The sequence below is a fragment of the Corapipo altera genome, unplaced genomic scaffold (genome assembly GCF_003945725.1).
Source record: "Corapipo altera isolate COAL_440 unplaced genomic scaffold, ASM394572v1 23, whole genome shotgun sequence".
NCBI classification, from domain to species: Eukaryota; Metazoa; Chordata; class Aves; order Passeriformes; family Pipridae; genus Corapipo; species Corapipo altera.
In genome coordinates, this window is record NW_020884878.1 from 22,547,889 (window position 1) to 22,557,080 (window position 9,192).

Below are 9,192 nucleotides of genomic sequence, written 5' to 3' on the forward strand. Positions count from 1 at the left end.
GGAGAAGACTCAGGGGAGATCTCTTCAATGTGTACAAATATTTGGAGGAAAGGTGCAAAGAAGGCAGAGTCAGACTCTTTTCAGTGGTGCTCAATAACAGGACAGGTGCCATATGAACATCAGGAAACACTTTTTTCATTATAAGGGTGACCGAGCACTGGTCTGATTTGCCCAGAAAGGTTGTAAAGGATCCTGCATTAGAGATATTCAAAAGTCATGTAGATGTAGGCCTGGGCAACCTGCCCTAGGTGACCCTGCCTGAGCAGGAAGGACATCCAGAGGTCTCTTCCAACCTACACTGTTCTATATTCTGTGAAAATATTTCGGTAAGAATATTCTTCCCATTTTCTTGGTAAAAAGACAGCTTATCACACGGCACTATGAATGAAAGGTACATTCTCCTGTACTTAATATACCTACTATAACATTTGTAGAGTAGCAACACAATGTACGTAAACAAATCTTTAAACAGTCCTTTTAAGAAGAAGAGTATAACAAGCATCAATACGGAAATTTTAGTCTCAATATCTCAGCTTTGTTATACACTTTGTCATTCTTAGCAACAATTTGTTAAGAAGGGTATTGTATCTTCCTTTAGTTTAAAATGTGTAGAATCTGTTATCCAAACAGCTCTCAAAATCTGCTTTAATACCTGTAAAACTAATTCACAAGTGTTAAAACACATCTGAGTTTGAAGACATGCAGCAGAAGTATTTATATCACTAAAAATTGTAAGAGAAGATAAAAATATTGAAACCTTTAGTATCTTGTGTATAGAAACAACCCCCAGCCAAAGCAGTTTTCCAACTTACTAACACCTAGAAATGGAAAACCAATGTTCTGACCAGAAACATAGTATATATGTAACTACATTTGTATTGAAATTAATAAACAAAACTATAAAATAAAAACCACACACATAAAACCAGCTTTCGGTTACAAAAATCAGTCAAGGAAAGTACTGTTTTTAGAAAAAACAGGTATCCATTTCATTATAAAACACAAAGAAAAAAATCCAATTTTTATATTTGAGACCTTTTAGATCGCAAGAACTGAAACTTTTATGCCGTAGAGTTATTTTTTGTTTAAATCAGATTATTTAAAGACATTCAGAAAAGAGAACGTTCCACTGTTTCCACTGTGTTTACTACACTCAAACTACAGAATTTAGAACTAACAGAAAGTGGCTCTGGGAATAAAAATACTTAGCAAAAGTAACATCCTTTACAAGCCACTATTTATATTACTACAAATAAACCCACTGTTTTCTTTCTAAAGCAAAGCTTATCATAGCAGTATCATTCACACTGTTAGAACGAGAAGTTTATTCATTACTTTCACCATAAAATGTTTTCTGTTTGCCACAGCACAGTACAGATGTGATGTGGACTAAACACAAAAATCTTCATCCACAGGATTATTATATTTCATCAGGAAGACACTGTCGATTTGCAATTAGTTTATAAGAAACAATCAATATTTTCATATACTCTACATCCTCACGTAGCAAAAGTTGTTCCTCCTCAGTCTATAAAATGTCTTGTTAAATCAATATATTTTTAAGTGAGTAAGTACAAAGAGTAAGGTGAAATGGGACACTGACAAAGGGAAAACAAACACATCAGTCTCTCGTAAAGTTTCTGACATGGAAGATTTTCATCATAGTGGGAGTTGAATCACTGAAAATATTTAAAACCACTGTGGTTTTATTTTTTTTAATAAAGTTTCTGCTTTGCCCTGATTGTACAAAGTAAAGTCACAAAATGAAATATACGTTAATTAAGTAATAAAACTGGTAAAAATCTGACATTATAATGGCTTCGCATTTAATATGTAATCATCATTAAATTGCTCCCCAAATGGAAGACTTTCCATTTCACTATACCACTAATGCAAAGGTATTTTATGGTTTTGTACAGTTTTAAAGTATACACACTGGAAATTCATGGTAAGTTAGTTCCATTATCTTGCTTCAATCTGCCTAATTCAATTATAACTAATTGTAAACACTCTGATTCATTACTTCACCTCCCCCTCTCCATCTCTGTTACAGATTCAAAGGAGGGGTTGTTTGATTTCCCCAAGTAATTTCAATCTTAGACTTGAAAATAGTATCTCTCATGAAAATTCTGAAGAACTCAGAAGATACAAAGTGTATGACATCACTTTGTGTGATGAATCTCTGACCATCTACAGATGAACTGTAGAACCTTGTCTCTACAGACTTCTATATTTCCAAATGCAGTTATAAAGAAAATAAGGTGTAGCATCTTGTACTTATTCACCCACCTCCCCCCTTAAACACAACACCTACAGCCCAAACTTACCCTTAGGAAAAAAAGGTGCAAAGCAAGATGGTTATTAGCCTGCTGTGATCTTCCTGCAGTGATGTCACACATTTAAACAGTGCCCTTCAGTAAGTCCTTCCCTGAGGGATCTGAAAACAAAAAGTAAGCATCATTAAAAGTTTCAATTTTATGAAAGCAGAAGCAGCAATCAGAGAGGGTACCTTTCACCTATGCATGAGGATCATTTTCCTCATTTTAAAGCCATAAACAAAACTCAAGAGCTCCAGCTGGTCTTCCTCTAGGTTTAGAGGGTTTAAATCCTGCAAGCACAGCTAATAATACTTGAGACAGAGAGGGGACAGTTCTTAAGCAACTGAGATTTAAAGTTCAACTTGTTATTTTAACAATACCTGAGTTGCAGAAGCCTCTTCTGAAAAAAACTAATATAGTTTCTCAGATAACAGACAAAATGTGAGATATAAAAATCACTAATCACTTGTAGAATTTGGAATTCTAAACTATCTAGAACATAGTTTTCTAAGATGAAGTTGGCACAGTCAGTAAGTACAAAATATATGAAATTAATCTAAGTCTGATTACATGTACATATATTTTACTACTAGAAAAAAACACTTATCTACGTCAGAACTCTTTTACCTATACTACAGCATTTCTACATTAAAAGGCCTCATAAACTGTGACAAATTAGAAATTGGAAGTATAATCATATTTGAAGATTTTGAATTCTCAACTCGGGTACAAATTATTAGTATAACTTTGTTAACTGTTGATTTTACTGCAGGGATGGTACTGTGAAGTAACCAAAAACGGAACTCTCTTCCATTGTTCTTCCCTTTGCATACACAAAAAGCCCAGACTTTGCCAGGCCAGTGATGTACACACCATGATGCAGAAAAGGACAGGAACTTGGGGCACTTGCAGTGGATCATTATGAAGCCATTTTCAGCTAAGGAAAGGTATCATTTTTAAGCAAGATGCAGCACCATGCTATCTATGTGCTAAACATTACACCAAAATGGTACAGGAGAGTTTTTTCTTGTTTTGCCATTTACAATTATATTATTAGAAATTCCACTTTGCTGTGGAATAATACAACTAGCTGAAAAAGCCTAAGCTTTAGTAAATTCTCTTTTGGACAAAAAAGGTTGGGCAATACTAATAAACAATATACCTATACCACCGTAACGCTGCAACTAACAGCAAAATAGTAACTCATCTTGTGGTATCAAACAACACTAAAATCAATAGGCACAGGTCATCAGTCCTGCATTAAGCCTAGCCAAGCTCCAGTGCTAAATTCTATCACTCGAAAGAGAAGACAGGAGGTAAGTGCTGCTCCCTGCCCTTACCTCCTAGCTGTGACACTCCTTTATGTCCACAGCTAGAGGAGCAGAGCAGACAGCTGCTCACAAGGAAACAAGACTATGGGACTCTGAAGAACCCAGTATGTGGAAGAGCAGACAGAGGGAGAGAAAAGGATGTCTGCCTCCAAGAATCCATCTGAGGCTTGGGGGACACTGCCACTAGAGAAAGATCAAAGACAGGCCTCCACAAGATCAGTCAGAAGCATTAAGAGGCCAGAAAAAGTCCTATTTTTCAAATAATGTTTCCCGAAATCTTCTGAGCTGAATTCTAAACATTAGAATAGAATGTCATATTAATAGCAAGTAATAAATACTGGAACAATTAATCACCTATCATTATTTAGTAATTGTGGCTGCACAGGAACTTGTAGATGGGCCCATAGTCAAGAAAATCACCTACAGATAAACACTCTGAATATTTCTCAACACCTTCCAAATTTGCTTTTTGAATCTAAAAATGTTTTAGACCTAACATGGCTGAAGCCAATATGTTGTCTGAAAGAGTCTACAGAATTCCTTATGACCATCAACTATTTAAGCAACTGCCAACAGGGAAAATAGAGTGTTTTCTCCGAGTCCTTTACTCACTCTGTAGTGCTGTCTAGACACAAAAGTTCATGGATCAGTATTTTTCAGGGTTAGTTTTAATTACCACAGTCTTGCCATAGAGTTTGTAAATTACCTGGCCAAGTAAAGAAAGGCACACATGAATAAAAGGGCCATCACAGCCTAGTCTGCTTTGCAAGGTATACAAATACACCAACAGAAAGTTACTGCGACCTCTGCAGCAGTTCACAAAGTAAATTCAAACACAATAGGTATCACTGAAATGGTTTGGAGGTTGAGTCTGAAAGCACTGTGCATTCATAATATCAAGGACTGTGACTCCAAGTTTTTACACCAAGTCATTCCTCACTTCTTACTTTTTGAGAACCAAAACTTGGCATTGGAAAATATTTAGTACAGTACCCACACTCCCTATCAGCCCATCAGTAACTACAGCTCTATCCAAAACATAACAGAATAACAATTAAACCGTTTTCCCTTCGACAACCAGTTAAAAAAAAATACATTGATATACCTTAATGTAATGTTGTCATTTCTCATTCAGTATTTACCAAGAGTTATCTTTTTCATTCAAACAAGCATAAGAAATCTTCCCTTCAAATGAAAATCCTTTGTAGAAATGAAACCAGATAGAGAATATACCAATGTCACCTTTTCAACAATTTCAAATCATCTAAGTCTGCTGAGGTCCTAACCACTTAATGTGTCCCTTGCTCTTTAGTCACATGCCAATACTCTTGCCTTCACAAGTGCTGGTAACCTTAATTAAGTAACAGTACTTGAAATCTTATTTATAAATAAAGGTAAATGCAACACTCTCTGGTAAAATTAGCTAAGTATCAGCCAACACGTGGCTGATAATAAAGCAACAAGACAGTAAAGGACAATATCTTGAAATGCCTTCAGTAGTGATACTGTGACTGAAAAGGAATACAATTGAAGTGGTATTAAGTGGATTAATCATGCTAGGTAAATGAAGGATGAGAATGGATTACTCCAACCACTGTTGATTTCAGATGTGGTTAGTATGATAACAACTACTATCCCTAAGGGAGTTCTGTAGCCTAGAAAATTCTTTGCATACAAAAGCAAAGTAATCAATTTATTAAAAAAAAAAAAAAAAGAGGAAAAAAAACCCCAACTGTCCAACTTCATACTATAAAGCAAAACAGGGAAACTGTGTTTAAAAAATGAAGTTCAAAGCTCCTAGGTCCTACTAAGTTCACTAAATGTCTTCTATCAATAATAATACACTGAAGACCACCAGTGTATTACCTAAAATTAAATCAGGGTCTAAACATTATTTGTAAAATCAAAACAAAATATCATTCTTTAGCTGGAATCTCACAAGCCAGAGGCATCTATTATCATTGTTGTTCTCCACAAAAAAACAAACAAAAAACAACAAAAAACTCAAATAAACAAAAACAAACAAAAAAAACCCCACCTCATACAAACAAAAAAACACCAATCTACATAAATGAGACCAGGGTACAATAAACAGGTAAACTGAAAAGGTTCAAATTACCAGCACTGCAGTATTCTGAACTCAGGCCTCTCAAGTTACTTATCTTCAGATTTCTGAATATCTGAAAGCACTCAATATAGGTTCAAAGCCTGTATTTTAACAGGAAAGGAAACAGTGCAAGTTTACAGGAAAAATAAACTTTTAATTCCTTTTGAAAGGATAAGCTCCTACCAAAGATATGCATAGTGCTCAGAGAAGTTTCTCACAGCAAGACTACCTGATCAGGTGTATTTACAGAGTTACTCAGGAAGAACACAAAAGAACTAATGGAGTAATTTTACAAAGCCAATTCATCAAAGAACTTATAGAAACAGAAGAAAGAAAAAGAGGCAATGAGAAAGGAGGGATCCAGGTAAGGACAGAAAAGGGGCTAAAATGCTTTTTCTGGGGAAAAAAAAAAATGAAAATTTACATCATGGTAACAGGAACTTCAACTAATTTCACTGATCCACATATCTGGATCATTTCACATTATTAGCTTCACGAGTAACTGCAGTATAGAAGCCAGGATGCAACATCATGGAGTTCTAAGACTTAATTCAAACAGTAGTTTGTTGTTTGACCTTGCACAAGCCACATGTGTCATTTCCACCTGCATAAAATGACAACACTGGTTATCCACTTTTTAAAATTACGAAATGAGCAAGGGAAAAGGTATAAGTAAGCAGCAAATAATATTCTGCATGATAATTAGCCAACTTAAATAAATTAATGCCAAAATACAACAATATACACATTTCCAAAAAATTGTGCATGTGGGTATTGGTTTTGGTTTTTAAAGTGAACGTTCTTCTGTCATGTTTGTATGTCAACTGTTTGATGCAGAGTTGCAAAACTGTGTGGGAATTCTAACTCAAAAAAACAACTCTTATTTAACAAAAAATGTAGTGTGCAGAACCAGCCACAGATTAATTATTTTGCTTTCCAATAGGTGTTAAGTGACTAGAAAAACAGAGTTAGCATGCGAATTCAAAGTAACTTCATGATGATTGTTTCAGATTTTCCTAGGAGGAATTTTCAACTTGCTTTTCTTTAAATATTTCACTGAAACTGTAAATATAAGGAAGTGATGAGAGGGTTTAAATAATAATCTGTAAAATGTAAGTCTTCCACCTCACTTACGTTGACCACTAGGCTAAAAATTCTCAGAGTAAAAAAAGAAAAAACAACAAATAAATGAAGCGATTAAGGAGTGATTACGAGTTGTGTGTGCCCATTAGGAAAGAAATAACCCAGATAGGGGGAGGGGGAATGCTGGCATTCCTAGGACACAATTCCCAGTGTAACTGGGACCTGCAGAAACGAAACCGTCAGTCAGAGCCCCGAGTTGCGGAGCCCTGGAAGAGGAGGAAGCGCGGGGCGGCCCCGGGAGCGCCGCGCGGACAAAGCCCCCTAGCGGCGCGAGCCCGCGGCAGGCCCCTCTGGACAGCATTCCTTCCTTATCGCCGAGCAGGAATGCACCACGGGCTTCACTCGCACAGCTACGTCACGGCCAGAAATGTGCCTGTTTTCAGCCTGCTCACCGACGTCACCGTGCCAGCAGAACTTAGCGACGGATATTCGGCTTCACAAACTTCCATTCTCTCAGCGAAGGTCAGAGGGTGTCACCCCCAAAGAATGCCTGATGCATGGAATCCTAGGTACACACCACGTAGTAGCATACTAAACGTAGGGGAGTATTCTGAAGTTTTATACAAAATATTCCTGAAGGATGCCCGTACGTGGGATTTATCTTGTGTCAAGAAAGTACTTTTGGAAGCCTTAAGATATCATCAACATCCTTTTAATATCTTTATTAAACAGAATGGAATTATTTTTGCACCATCTACTCAAATAACAAGTCCCAACAGGGAAAGTTACACAGAACAATCTATTATTATGATCAGTGCTTTTCTTTTCTACAAAGTCTGCACATGGAAAAAACACCTACGGCTTTAGGAAAGCATATTTTATCTTTAGCTTGAAAAACATGTGCAGCATTTGATTCTGTTAGTGCTAAATATAGCATTTTAAAAGAATTAAGTCTGAGCCTAAAGTATTTAACTGGATTGTGTTACACATGCAACACCTTAGCTAAAGTAAAGTCCAATACCAGGGAGTGGAAGGCATCTGGCTGCAATTATTTACCATTTTACAACAATGGCAGTTGTTTTAAATAGGGATACTTTTAAAAAAAAAAAAAAGAAAAAAAAAAGCATGCTACTTCAGTTCTGTATGTTACAAGCTTAAAAGCAACTTATACTAAAATAAGCTAGTAATAATGTAACAAATGCTTAAACAATTTTGATACTTTAATAGACTTCTTTTAAAAACTACCATATTTGCATCATACTTCCTAAGCTCTAGCAACACTGAGTTTTAGCAGAGTACTATAGAATTTTAAGAATTTTAATACTTCTTAAAAATAATTTTCAAAGCAGCACAAAAATTAAAATAAACCCTCATAAAAATGCACCTGGATGAATATTTGCAATATCCTTAAATATACTATAAATGAGTATGGGTTTTATTAGAAGGCAGTTAACTCTGGTCACTGATATCACTGCTGAAAACGACTGTCATGCCAAAGAACCTTCAGAAGGTAAGACAGCCCAGCTGAAAAAAAAAAAGCACCTATTAACTCCTCATTCATTTATAGAATAAGTATACAGGCATCAGTGCTGCAACTGGCTTCAATGCACAGGTTTAAAATGGACGTCCAGTTGACCAGCAAATGCTGTTCTCTCTTTACTGCTTTTACTCTGCAGTGTAGAGTTTTCAAATCTCTGTCAAGAATCTTTATTAAGAAAAAAAATCCTCCAGTTATCTGCATGACAGTAAAGAATACACACATACCCCCACAGGCCTATTTTGGTCTAGATTAAAAATGTTTCCCTCCTACTTATTAAGGAAATATTCCACGCTGATATGAAAAGCAATACAGGAGAGGGCAAAAGAGGGGGGGTTCATAGGGGTGGGGTGTATTATGGGGAGAAGGTGACAAGTATGTCTTCCTTTTATAACTATATAGTCCTGCTTCTATTTCTAATTAAAACAGTGGTTTATATTCCTTATGTCCTATATTTACAACACCACGGCATTATATCTGTATGTCTCTGGGTGATTCCCTTGGGTGGAGAGAGTCTAAAGGTTATGCTGGTTTAAGGGATTCAAAATGCTTGCAAGCTGCACCACTGCAATTGACTACCCTATTCCAAAGCCTTAAAATCCACCTGGTGGAAAAACAGAAATGCACACATCATTAGGAGAGTGAAGTTTTGTGAAATTTAATATCGAGCAATATTTGAAGGTGAAAGGAAGGAGGAGACGAATGGACAAGTGTTCAAATTTAGCAGAGGAGGGAAAGAACAGAAAAGGTGCGAATGAGCAGGGGATAATGAGAATGAAAAGAAGTACACAGAAAGGAAAAAAGGGGGGGGGGGGG

The 9,192-nt window shown here is 36.2% G+C and overlaps 1 protein-coding gene across 3 annotated transcripts in view; it reads right to left on the bottom strand.

Annotated features, from left to right (window-relative positions):
- Positions 1 to 9,192, bottom strand: part of ARHGAP5 (Rho GTPase activating protein 5) — a 48,275-nt gene that overhangs the window by 38,110 nt on the left and 973 nt on the right. For 2 of the 3 annotated variants that reach the window (XM_027637776.1, XM_027637778.1), the window contains exon 2: positions 2,328 to 2,437. The exons of the other annotated variant lie outside the window; for it this stretch is intronic. The gene's annotated coding sequence lies outside the window, so the exon portion shown is untranslated. The remainder of the gene's footprint in view (positions 1 to 2,327; positions 2,438 to 9,192) is intronic. 3 annotated transcript variants of the gene reach the window in all.